This window comes from Sminthopsis crassicaudata, chromosome 2 (genome assembly GCF_048593235.1).
Source record: "Sminthopsis crassicaudata isolate SCR6 chromosome 2, ASM4859323v1, whole genome shotgun sequence".
NCBI lineage: Eukaryota > Metazoa > Chordata > Mammalia > Dasyuromorphia > Dasyuridae > Sminthopsis > Sminthopsis crassicaudata.
The window spans coordinates 165,506,751-165,520,222 of record NC_133618.1 but is presented as its reverse complement, the minus strand read 5'-3'; the positions used below and the strand labels follow the sequence as shown (position 1 = coordinate 165,520,222).

General features: G+C 30.2%; 1 protein-coding gene across 4 annotated transcripts in view; it reads left to right on the top strand.

Moving 5' to 3' along the window:
- MACROD2 (mono-ADP ribosylhydrolase 2) overlaps positions 1-13,472 on the top strand; it is a 2,172,380-nt gene that overhangs the window by 287,469 nt on the left and 1,871,439 nt on the right. The window lies entirely within an intron of this gene.

Genomic DNA, 13,472 nt, shown 5'->3' with positions numbered 1-13,472 from the left:
AATTTAGAGATGATAATTTTCTGCAAATTATTAGCCCTAAATGGCACCTTTACAAAAATTGTCCATATACTGGGATATAAAAACCTCACAAACAAAGCTTAAAGGCATAAGTATTAAACATCCTTTACTTGTCACCATGAAATACACACACACATACACATTCAGTAAAAGATCTTTAAGAAAAGTATTAAAATTAAACTGAGAATAGAAAAATTCATGAAAGTAAATAGCAATGATAAAAGATACCAGAATTTACAAGATGCAACTACAGTGGTTCTTAGGGCAAAATTTATATCTCTAAATGCTTTTATCAAAATAGCAACAAGAACAAAATAATGAAATGAGGATAAGATTTTAAAAGATTAGAAAGGCAACAACAACAACAACCAAAAAAAAAAACCCTAAATGCCAAAGTAGAAAATTTGAGCATCAAAGAAGAAATGAATATGATGGAAAAAATAAAAAAGAAATTACTTTAAAAAACCCAAATCATTGAATTGATATATAAAATCAGGAAATGACTTTAAAAAGACAAAACAGATAAACAATTAGCTAGTGTGCTTTTTTGGAAACACAGAAAATCCAAATTTTTCATACTTTAAAATTCAAAAACTAAAGAGGAAATGAACTAAGAGAAATTATGTTCATAACATATGCCAATAAAATTAATAGCTTAGATGAATTGAGTGAATATTTACAAAAGTATAAAATACCATATTCCTGGAGCTTGTTTGTTTGTTTTCTAATTAAATTTGGGAGTTCATTTATGGCTTGATCAATTTCTTTTTCTGAGTCTGCATTAGTTAAATAATCCATTTCTTCTGCTATCAAACATTAAAAGAAAAATTAATATTAGTTTCACTTAAACTAGCTTCAAAAATAAGGAAAAAACTCTGTCATACAAATACAATCTAAACCAAGGAGAGACAAAGCAGAGAAAATAAACTAACTATATGAACTAATATCTCCATTGAGCATTAATTGAAAAATATTAAATAAAATATTAGTAAATAATGGTAACATATTAAGATTTTAATAGGTTGGCATTGCACCAGAAATGCAGTTAGTTCAATATAAGAAAAAAAACACAAAAATAATAAAACACATTAATATGAACACTGAGTATAATGGATTATATCAAAAAGGATGTTAAGATAATAAAATGCAAATAATTACAAGCACTGAAAATGCTTTTTGACCAAATGTAATATCTATTTCTGTTTAAAAAAAAACACACTAGAAAATAGAAATAAACAGACTTTTCTTAACATGTTAAGTAATATGTTTTTTAACGTGAAAGCAAACATTACATGTGTGGCATAAAATTTAGAGATCTTTTTAATAAGATCAGTATTAAAGATATCATTACCTTTAGCACTATTACTATTTATCATAGTCTTATCAATTTGAACTATAGCAATAAGATAAGGAAACAAATCAAAGGAATCAACATAGTCAAAGAGGAAGCAAAACTGTCACTTTGTGTATGATATGATGGTTTATCTAGAACAGTTGTGTTAAACTCAAATAATAGCTGTCCATATATTGACTTAGAAAACTACAAATCAATATTATCCATTTACATCCTGCATTTTAATTTATTTTGTTATACATTTCACCATTACATCTGGTTGGGGTCCCACAAATCACAATTTCAACACCTCTGATCTAAAAAACACTGGTCTAAACACAACTAAATTTGATCAAAATGGCTGTTGAATGTAAAATAAATCTTCATGTGATCAAAATTCATATATATTATCCATAAAATTCAGCAGGAAGAGATAAAAAGAAAAATTGTATTAAAAACAACAGACTATGTAAAATATTTGATAATTTGTCTAACAAGACACATGAATGCAATTACAAAACCTTTTACAAGAGTAAAGGGATATTTGAAGAGTTGGAGAACTGTTGCTTGTTAATGAATAGGAAGTGCCAATATATTAAAATTATATTATTCAAATTATTTATTCTGTGTCATATGACAACCAATAGATTATTTTATAGTTCCAGAAAAGTAATAATGAAATTTATCTAGATGAATTAAAGATCAAAGGGAAATAATGAAAAAAGGGAGAATGAAATGCAGGAGAAAATAGTACAGGATCCCCAAAATAATCATCACAAATACTTGGCATTGTTTAAAAAATAGAGGTTGATCAGAGACAGATTTACAAATGCAGAAGAAAATAAACAGTACTCTAATGTTCAATAAACTCAAAGGTTCCAGTTTCTAAGATAAACAATCTTCCATAGCAACTGCTGGGAAAATAGAAAGCAGTTTGGCACAAAATAGGTATAGATCATCAATTTACACTATGTAAAAAGATCACTTCCAAATAAATATATAAATACATGACTCAGATATAAAGGGTGACATAAATTAAAGAAACAAAGGAAAAATACCTTCAAATTTATATAGGAGGAAGTTTTAATGACCAAATAAATCTTAGAGAGTGTCACAGAAGAATTTTATATAAAATTATAAAGAACAATTTTGAAAGATTTTGAACAATGCAATTAACAACTATTCTAGAGGATTAATAATGAAGCATGCTACTAGCCTCTTAACAGAGAGATGATGGTCTCAAGATGCAAAATAAAATATATATTTTGTGCTATAGCCAATGTGGATATTTGTTTTTGCTTGAAATAAACATATTTGTTGAAAGATTTTCTTATTTTCTTTTTCCCCAGTTAGAGGTAGGAAAAGGATAGGGCATAAGGATAGAAGAGGAAAAGGATAGGGCTTAAGGATAGAAAGAGAAAGTCAGTCATTTGAGACATTTTTTCCCAAAACAGAAGAAAACAGAACAAAGACCAGAAAAAAGCTCATACAAGTCTAAATGTCTTGATGGATTTGTGTACATACAATTGGAAATTATCTAAAAAGAAAAACTATATAAATTATATCAAACTTTCATATGGGAACAACAAAGTCACACAATGTATGGAATGCCAGACCTGGAAGTCTATAAGATTCATATCTTCCTGAGTTCAAATTTGATCTCAGACACTAACTGTGTGGTCCTAAGCAAGTCACTTAAACCTATTTGCCTCAGTTTCCTCATCTGTAAAGTGAACTGGACAAGGAAATGGCAAATCATTCCAGTATTTTTGCCAAAGTAGGGTCACAAAGAGTTGGACAAGACTGAAAATGACTGAACCAAAAAAGTTTCATGTATACTTTTTTTCAGTTCTCTTATGTATATGGAAATATCTACTTTATTCAGTGTTTGTTAAATACAAATTAAAATCACTTACTCCCTTTCACCTTCTGCCCCTCCCCCAAGAATGAGGAGAAAAATGAGTACATGGAGAATGAGCCATGCTTTTTTCTTTTAGTATAGCTTGGAGATGGGTTCTTGTCAGGTCTTGTTCAAAGTATAGCCTTTGAGGTCTTGGCCAACATAGCTTCTTTAATTCTGTTAATACTTTGATTTAGATGACAGATGACTAGGGCTTATTCATCACTATCAGTGAAACTATTCATTGATTTTTAAGAAATAATTAAGATTACATTCCCAAAAATAACTCATTGAATTATAGATATATTTCTTTTTTATGGGAAAATTTGGAACTGATATTTATCTTACAGAGAATATCCAATAATTTAAATGATTCTATGATCACTATGATATGGATCCTCCTTCAGAAATGGTGATCTCAATTCACTCATTCTTGCCCATTCCATGTAACTCTTTTCAAGATTCATCTATAAATTTATAAGTAGAATCCATCCAACTGACTTCCTCAATATCTCTCAATATTATGAGAATACTAATGGAACATAAGACTTATTTGTGAGTTATTCCTTCTCTCACTATGTAACAAGACTTGAAATTATATATTACTTTGATGACATAGTTTAGTTTAATTTGTTTTTATAATTCCTGATTTGTTTCATCTTGGAGCCTGTTCAAACCCATTATGCAGCTATCCAGTGCTGCTTTAGTGATACTCATTTTTAATTTTTATGTGAAATTTTATTCCATGATATGCAATCATACAACAATACTGGTCGAATATTGTTTAAAAGACAGGCCTTTACTTCAGGGAGAAATATGGAAGCATGAAAGCATTTTCATTTCTCCTCTTGTTTCATTTACAATATCTGTTCCACACACACACACACACACACACACACACACACACACACACACACACACACTATACACACAGACATGTCTCCTAATTCTATCTTATAATATTAACAATGGTTATTTGTCATGTGCCTGATTTTTCCTCTATGGATGTTAGGAACACTAATAAGAACAAATAAGCATTTGAAATAATCTTGCTGATAAATAACTCATACTCACTAATATTCTTAATACAATATTTTATTTCACAACAATTATGGTAATGAAGAGTGATTGAAATATAATAAGGTCATGCATCATTTAAAAATTATTTTAAATATTATTTTCCAAATGATAGTATTATTATATTTAGAGATATAAGAGACCTTAAATATCATTTAGTATAATGACCTTATTTTACAGATGAGGGAACTGAGATCCAGAAGAATTAAGTGATTCTCTAGGTAACAGAATTGGGATTTGAGCTTAGATTTTCTGACTCCAATTCGAGATATTTCTTTCATTCTTCCTTACTGCTATTTTTTCTACTTTCCTAATAGATCATAATTTGAACACCTAAATTTTCCATTTAGCTGGGAATATTCCGTTTAGAGGGTCCCAGTAATAGATCTATCCAATATTCTATTATAGTAGCATGCTGCCTAGTTATTTGTTAATTTTTAATTTTTTATCATGTTTGCTAATAAATATAGTGATTAATTATGCTGCTTAATTTTAAAATATTTGTTTCAAGTTGTAATGTGCTCTTTTCATTTATTGGTATATCATTGGTAATTTCTTTAGTGTATGTGCTCCAAGGTTGGGTTTTTTGTTTTTACAGTTGTTTATATTAAAGTTTCTTCCAGACTAGCATTCCCAGATCTGTTCATTGTAGAAACTGAGTGTAGCAAGTTTGAACATACATGTTAGGGTAGAAAAAAATGGCTAATTCTTTATTAACTTTTTCTTGGTAAATTCATTTTGGTCAAATTCATGCTTTTCGGGGAAAATGCAGGATAATTTATTTCCATAGAGTACAGTGTTACAAAGGTCCAAAACACAATAATGAATGTTATTCTTTGGAATTAAATGAAGTTATCTTTGGAATAATATATTTTCATTTTCATGTATGGCATTTCTAGTTATGTTCATACTAAAGGAAAATATGTAAAAAAATGTGTCCCTCATGTCCCCATTTTTAATAACTTTCATAGATACCTTTTACTTGGGTTAAGTCCAATTGATATAATTCCCATGACACTGTGGTAGTGCTTGGTTTCTTCCAGTAGTTGTGTGCTTGAAACTTGCATTAAGTAGTGCTATCTGATAACTTCTATTTATTAATTATGAATTGGTGGAAAGATTCATTGATGTAGCCTAAGGTTGATAACCAAACAGATTTATTTCATCCCTTGGACTTTTTAGCTAAAATGACACAACAACATGAGAACTCTGTCTTCTAATCTCAAAATATCAGCCTCTAAAAATGCTTAGAAATGAATAGAAAGTTAAAGCTATAATGGCTTTATGGAAAACACTGCTCTCTCTGTAACATAATGTATAAATAATGACTCTTATTCCACTTTGAAAGTTTACTGCATTAACATCATATGGACTGAAGGTACAAGTTAGCCAGAAAAATATATCTAAATAAAATTTGTGAATCACAAGGTAGAAAGGAGTTTTGGGAGAAGCTATAGAATATCATGTCCTAGAAAATGTTTATGAATAAGGTAAGTCAGTACCCTATATTTAGAACAATATATAGTGGGTGGAGGTGAACTAGTTGACTAAGTAGTCTTGCTGGGACCATTAATTAAGCCATTAATTCTAAAATATAAAAGTTGATGAGAATTTTTTTACAGTATGAAAATTTATCTAGGTTCTTTCCTAAAAATGTTTCTTTACACTTTATAGTTACATGTAATTTTTTTTTTCTGAGAACAAAGCAGCACTAACTTGTTCTTTGTACATTTTATGTCAGTGGTGACATGGTTTTGCCTTTACTTTAAAATTTGCAAATATCCTTTCAGACCATTTTATTAGTTATTTTATTTGAACTTGGCTTTTCTTTGACCCTAAAGAGATCTTAGTTCAAAGCTTACAAAAGAGGTGAAGTGTTAATTAGTTTTAATGACTCCTGCTGCTATCTTTCTATCTACAACTCTGAGGAAATCTATAGAATTGGGAAAGAATGTGTGAAATTTGTCTGGGGAGGTGGAGAAGGATTAGTGTGTTTGTGAATTAGTCTGTATACTCTGGGTAATACTATTACTGTAGTTGAATAACACTAACCCCCTGATTTCAACTTTTTTTTTTAAGTCTGACCTTGGGATAATAATTTAGAGTCTGGTAATTATTTAATAAGACTACCTTTTTGGTTGTTTTTTCTACTCAAATAGGTTAAGAACATTTTTATATCTTCAAAAGGTTGAATACTTGATTAACCTGGCAATAAAAATGTCCTGTTAAGACAAGTTACCAAACAGAGATAAAGTCTGGAAGCTAAGTGGTTTATGAGAGAAGAAATACAAAATGTTAATTTAGATTCACAAAACTCCAGGGCCATGTTCCAGATTACACAATCAGTTGGTATACTTTACCAAAAGGCTACAGTTTCCTACGACATGTTGTTAGTTGTTAAGACCTGCCCTTCTGGTCTTAAGATTTAAGAATTTGCAAATATCCTTTCAGACCATTTTATTAGTTATTAGTTTATTAGTTAAGAATTCCCACAAATATGAAATGATATAGTTTTAAATATTGTGTTTTCTATTTAAATCAGATGAATTTTAGCAGCTTTATAAATAATCATTAAAATAAATGTTTTAATTTAAGAAAAATTTACATTATTATTGAGGATAATGCCATGAAGAATATTTTTTGTCAATTTAAAAAACATTGAAAAAATTCAGTATGACAATAAATTTCCATTTCAAGAAAATCTATATAATAAATACTACATATTATTTTTAAAGCTGACCAGCTTTTCTTTGTTTCTTTGTTAGTTTTCTTTTGCTCTCTGCTATGCATTTTTTTTGCCTCATTTTTTCCTCCTCCCCATCCTAAAGAAGGCTACAATTAAGTGCAAAGATATATATATAGATATATATATAGATATAGATATAGATATATATGTGTGTGTGTGTGTGTGTGTGTGTATATATATATATATATATATATATATATATATATATATATATATATATATATATATATATATATATATATATATATGCATGGATAGAGATGTATGTGTGTATGTATGTAGAGATAGAGATGTAGCCATATACAGATATACACACAAACACACACATGTATATCTTGATACCTATAAACAAACACATATATACAAATATACACTTATACACATATATGTAAGACCATAGTATGATTATTTTTTCTCTCTGTTTTTTTGAAAGTGGATAGCATCTTACTTCATAAGTCCAAGTCTTTCCATGTTTTCTAAATCAATCAGCTTATCATTTCTATAAAAAAGCAATATTCTAACCAATTCACATCCAATCTGAGATACTGTAAGTTTCACCCCTGTTTTCTGCATTTTTTTTGTTCTTGGCTATGTTTTATTTATCCAATAAAATTTTAGTTTAAAATAATCAAAATTATCTTTTTTTATACTTCAAAAATGCTCTCACCTTATGATATCATTTAAGATTTAATACTACTGAATGTACTCATTTACATCTTTTTCCTTTGGTTTCTTTGAAGTTCCTGACCTTTTCTTTTTTCAAGTGAACTTTATTATTATTATTTCTAACTCAGAAAAATAATTTTTCATAATTTAATTGGAAAGACATTGAATAAATTAAGTAATATTGTCATTAGCATTTCTTTACTATCTACTCATGACCAATAAATATTACTTGATATTTAGGTATGGGATTTATTTGTATAAAAATGTTTTATGTTTATGTTTATATAGTTCCTGTATGTTTTGACAGGGAAATGCTCAGATATTTTATACTGTGTAGGTATTTTAAATGGTCTAAAACAATATTGAATAATCCTACTGAGACATAATGTAGTTTCTCTGTTTTCCACTTTTGGTTAAATCTATTTTAACTTTAACTTTGTCTGAGATCATGATTAATATCCCTGTAGCATGTTTTTGAGTTCAGATTGTGAATCTGCTATTCATTTTCATTTTGTGGGTAAATTAATCCCTTTCACATTTTAAGCTACAATAAATTGTGTATTTTACTCCTTGCTATTTTTCTTCATTGTCCTCACCCTATCTTTCCTATTCCTCCCTTACTCCTGTGCTTCACATTTTCCTCTTATTCCTTAATCTACTTACTCCTTTAAGAGTTTTTTCTGATAAAATAGTTTACTTTCTCTTCTATTTTTTTAATTCTTTTGATTTTGTTTTATGAGTTCTTGGTGTCTTAAAACATCATTAGCTTCTCTTTTTCCCAATTCTAGTTTTCAAGGATTTATTTTCTTAAGTTTTTGATTCACTATTTCAAGTTGGTTGAGTTTTTATAATTTTCTTAGATTACTCTTTTTTAATGTAATTTTTTATCTCCCTTATTTGATTTTTAAAGTCCTTTTAAAATTCTCTAATGAATTCTTTTTATGTTTGATAGCATTTGACACTTCTCATTGAAGAAGGAATAGTGTTTTTTAAAGTTCTATTATCTTCCTCTGAATATGAACCCAGATCTTTATCTCCATATTATGTTTGCATCCTTTCTCCTTTGCTTATTCATTTTTTTTTGTTGTTTTTAATAGCTATTAATATAATCAAATTGCAGTCCCAAGGTATGGGGAATGATGTCCCAAGTTTCAGGTCTTTCTATTATTTTCTGAGGTCTGTTTCAGGCGCCCAACTTTGGGCTCCCTTCTCCACTCCTGAGCCATGGCTAAAACCCATAACTACTCTGTCCTGCAAATGATTTGTTTCCTCAGGTTATACTTTCCTTTTATCAGAATAATTTTTCCTAAGAGTACTATCATAACTTAATTCAGGTGTCTGATGGAAAGGTAGTAAAGTATACTTTTATTTTGTCATAAAGTATTGTGTTATATTTGCTTCGTGTGATGTAGAGAATAGAATGCTTGGCCTGAAGTACATAATCCTGGATTTTAATTTTTTTTTATTTTTATTTATTTATTTTTTTTTGCTGAGGCAATTGGGGTTAAGTGACTTGCCTAGGGTCACACAGATAGGAAGTGTTAAATGTCTGAAACCAGATTTGAACTCAGGTCTTCCTGACTTCAGGGCTCATGCTCTATCCACTGCTCACCTAGCTGCCCATTGGATTTAAATTTTTCCTTAGACATTTAGTTGCTGTGTGAACATAGGGAAAGTTACTTAACTCTCAGAATGTTAATGTTTTCATTTTTAAAATGAGAAATAATGAATGGATGAATGAATGAAAAATATTTATTAAGTGCTTACTAAGTGTAAAGACCAATATTAAATCCTGGGCATACAAATAAAGAACAAAGGCAGTCCCTAGACTCTAGAAGATTATAACTGTTCCCACGATTTTTAGATTCAGAATCCTAGCTTGCTGCTTCCGCTGGTAATTGGTGGGAGTGACAGGCCCCTTTTCTACAAGTGTTTTTCCCTAGATGAAGCCTGTAGAGCCTCAGTTAGAAGCAGGAATAGTATAGGAGATGGAACTCTCTGGGGTTCGAGTTTAACTCATCTAGTACAAGCTTCTGCCTCTCTCTCTTTTGGAATTCCTTGCTGTTCTGTTGTATCCCCCATGAAATGTAGTCTCCTTAAAGACAAGAGCTACTTTTATTTTGTCTTGCAATTTCCTGTTTCTTGCACATGGTAGTTCCTTAATAAATGATGAATTGATTTAATGAGGTACATTAGAGAAATCTACTAGTTTCTCCTTCTTTCCTACTGGTTTTGGGCATGTATCAAACTTTATGTTTCAAAATTTGACCTTAATACAAGATATGATTCAATAAATTAGTTTAAATGTTTCCAAATATCACTCAGAGACAATTTAAGTACCACTGAATGCATTTTACTAATAGATTTTGTTTCATATCCTTGGAATAGTTATTTAATATCAAACACTGCTATCTTTGATTCAATACTTAAGATTTAATTGTAATTACATTCCATCAAAGCATATCCCAATTTTTGTTATAAGTTAAGGATGTCATTTAAAAAAATGTCAGTATACAATCTCTTTAATAATCCCTAGATATTGTTTCTGTGGTGCCCCAGTTAAGAAGTTCACATCTGTAATAAATGCCAGTTGTTCTGTATGTCCCAGGCAATTTACTGCCAAGAAAACATTTGAAAACTGCGCTGGACACTAATTTGGTTAGCGACCTTAGGATTTCTTTCTCCTTCTATTTTAGCTAGTAATGCTCTCATAGGTTCTCTGTTTTAAATTCTGCACCAGATCTTGGACACATACTTCAAGAAAATAGCATTTCAATGCCATTATGCTATGGCTCTCATAAGATACAGTGGGGCCATAAAAAGGTGCTGTAGTGAATTCAGCCTAACATTTTACTGCTGAATGTTTTATTTCTAAGTTCAAATCTGTTGAACATCACAAGTGGGATGAGTTTGTGCCTCTCAAGGTGGTATTCATGGAATATAAAGAATATTATATTTATATATAATATAAAGAATTTCTTGAAAAACCTAAGATAACAAATGATTATTTGGGAGAAGCTTGCTAGTAGGAAGATGAAAGAATAGATGATCTTAATATGGAACTGGCATATTTTCCTGAATTTGTGTTATTATTTACTTAGAAAAATCTTCAGGTGGAATCCTGGCACTGATTGTATAATCCCCGTCAGTAATAAGTAAAGGGACTGAGGACTCATTCCTATACATGTCTGTGTTTCTTTGGATTCTTATTTCTATTATAATAAGATTTTTATAGTTCTTAACAGATGCAAAATGGTTTACAAATAGTAAATAGTTCATTTTACTTGTTATCTTCTTCAAATTCTTACTTTTCTCTTTAAGGTTATCCTAATATTTTAGTCTGACTTCACCTATTTAAAAAAACCTTGAGAAGTGATAAGGTTTCAGACAGAGATTTGGCCCCAGTGAACAGAACTTTTAAAGTGAGAGTGGAAGTAATAAAGAATAGAAGGAATGGAAGGAAAAAAAAATCCTAACAATTAGAGCTGTCCCTGAGTGGAATGTACAAGACACATGGCAGACCAGACAAAGCTTTCCAGACACACTAATCATAAAATCTCAGATTTGGAAGAAACTTCAGGAGCCATCTAGCTTAACATGCTCAAGAATTAGAATATCTTTTATAGCATTTTTTACAAGTGACCAGCCAACTTTTGCCTGAAATTCTCCAACGGAAAAAAAAAGCAGCTCATTCTATTGTTCTCTTTCTTAAGGCAATGCTTGCTTTTTGTACTTAGTATTTGTATATTGCATTTTATGTTTGACAAAATTACCATGGATATGTATCATCTTTGTGACAATAGCAATCCCATAGGGGGAAAATTTGGTACCTACCTCTTGTGTACAGGGATTATCTATAATAATTCTTTTGTGCTTTTGATATAAGTACAATATCATGTATACTAGAGCCATTCAGTACATCCTAATTTGTTGATTAAAGAATAGAAAGTAGAATTTTCAGAGAGGTAGGTTACAGGATCATTGATGTCAAACTAGAGGGGGAGGTAGTGAAATGGATAAAACATTGGTCCTGGAATCAAGAGGACATGAGATCAAATGTGACCCTAGCTACTGACTAGCTCTGCTACCCTGGACAAGTCACTCAACCTAGATTGCTTCCCCCTCCAAACCTAAAAAGCAAACAAAAAAATCCCATAAACTGTATGGGGATTTTAAATCATTTAGTCAAGAGATTATTGACTTGGAGCTAAAAAGACCTTCGAGGATATTTTAGTCCATATCCTGATTTTGTAATTGGGAAAACTTAGGCCCATAAAGGTTGTGAATTACCCTAAATCATACAGTTACCTTGGAAGAGCCAGGATTTGAACTAAGACTATGTATCTTACTCTATATTTACCACTCTTTCCATTGCACTTATTACCCTCAAACTCAATAAAAGAAGTTATTTCCTAACAGAGGTATCCAAAATTAAATGGGCTCCATTGGGAATCAGTGAATATCACTGGAGGTCTTTAAGCAGTGAATGACCAATTCTAGATGAATAACTCCAGATGAAGTTATAAGGGAATTTTTGTTCAGATATTAGAGGTCTCTAACAACCCTGAATAGCTATGATTCTAGGCAAATAGGAATGATATATCCTATGAAATTCAAATGCTTACTAAGTTGGAAGTAATTGAAATTCTCAATTCTCAAATAAACACAAAATAACATATAAACATTTCCTTTACTACCACCCATCCCAACAATGACAATTCAGAGGTTACTCTGAAGTAAAAGTATCTACTCCTATTATTTAAGTAGGAACTCTAAATAAGAGAGAGGAAAAAAAGTTAATACAATTTTTAGCAATAGGTAAATGAGCTGCTATTGAAGTAAATTCAGTAGTGGTCTGACTCTTGTAATGTCTGCTGTTTCAAGTGCTTCAAAACATGATATATGTCTCTCCTTAGAATGTTTTTAAGTTCCTGCTTTCATGAAAACTGTCATGTTGGTGTACAGATACAAAATATGCTTTAGTCAGAAACCAGAAGGATGTAAAGTAGAATTTTTTAGTTCTTATAGCACAGGGGAATACTTTTAAAACAGACATGTCTGAAAAACAGAGCATTGTTGTTCTAAATATGAAAGGGGAATTGAAATACAGTGATTTAATGCAGTTTCAAGTAGGGGTTCCAAAAAGCAATTTTTTTGACTTTGTTGAACATTCAGCTAGGGAGAAATTCCCCCCCCCCACCTCTTTTGTTTTGGCTTCCCAGATGTATTCTTGTTAAAATGCATAGGTCATAAATTTTTAAGCTTAGACAGTTCTTTTCTGTATTTTCTACATTACTGCCAAATTTGGAGACCTATTTTTGTCAATAGGAATTTTAAATATTAATCTTCTTGGTAATTGGTATTCAATTTATCTAGAGCCATTTGGAGCAAAACTTGCACCTTGAAAGTTTACCAGGGATATATATGTATATATATTTTTTTCCTAGAGAAATTTAGGATATTCTAGTATCATTAGAATACTTGTATATTCTAGAATAACCTTAGAAAAAGAATATAATTATCCCAGCTTTTTTTTTCATATAGCTGTTGTCCTCTTTACACTTTTGATAAATCATCCTGTGTCATCCTAGATGAAGATATGATCAATAACATAGGTAAAAACTTGAAACGAAGGCACATATTAATACACAAGCCTAAATTCTCTGTGCCCTTGAAAAGCTTATCCTAAACTTGCTATTGTGCTATATACTTTTTATAGGAGAAAATAATTT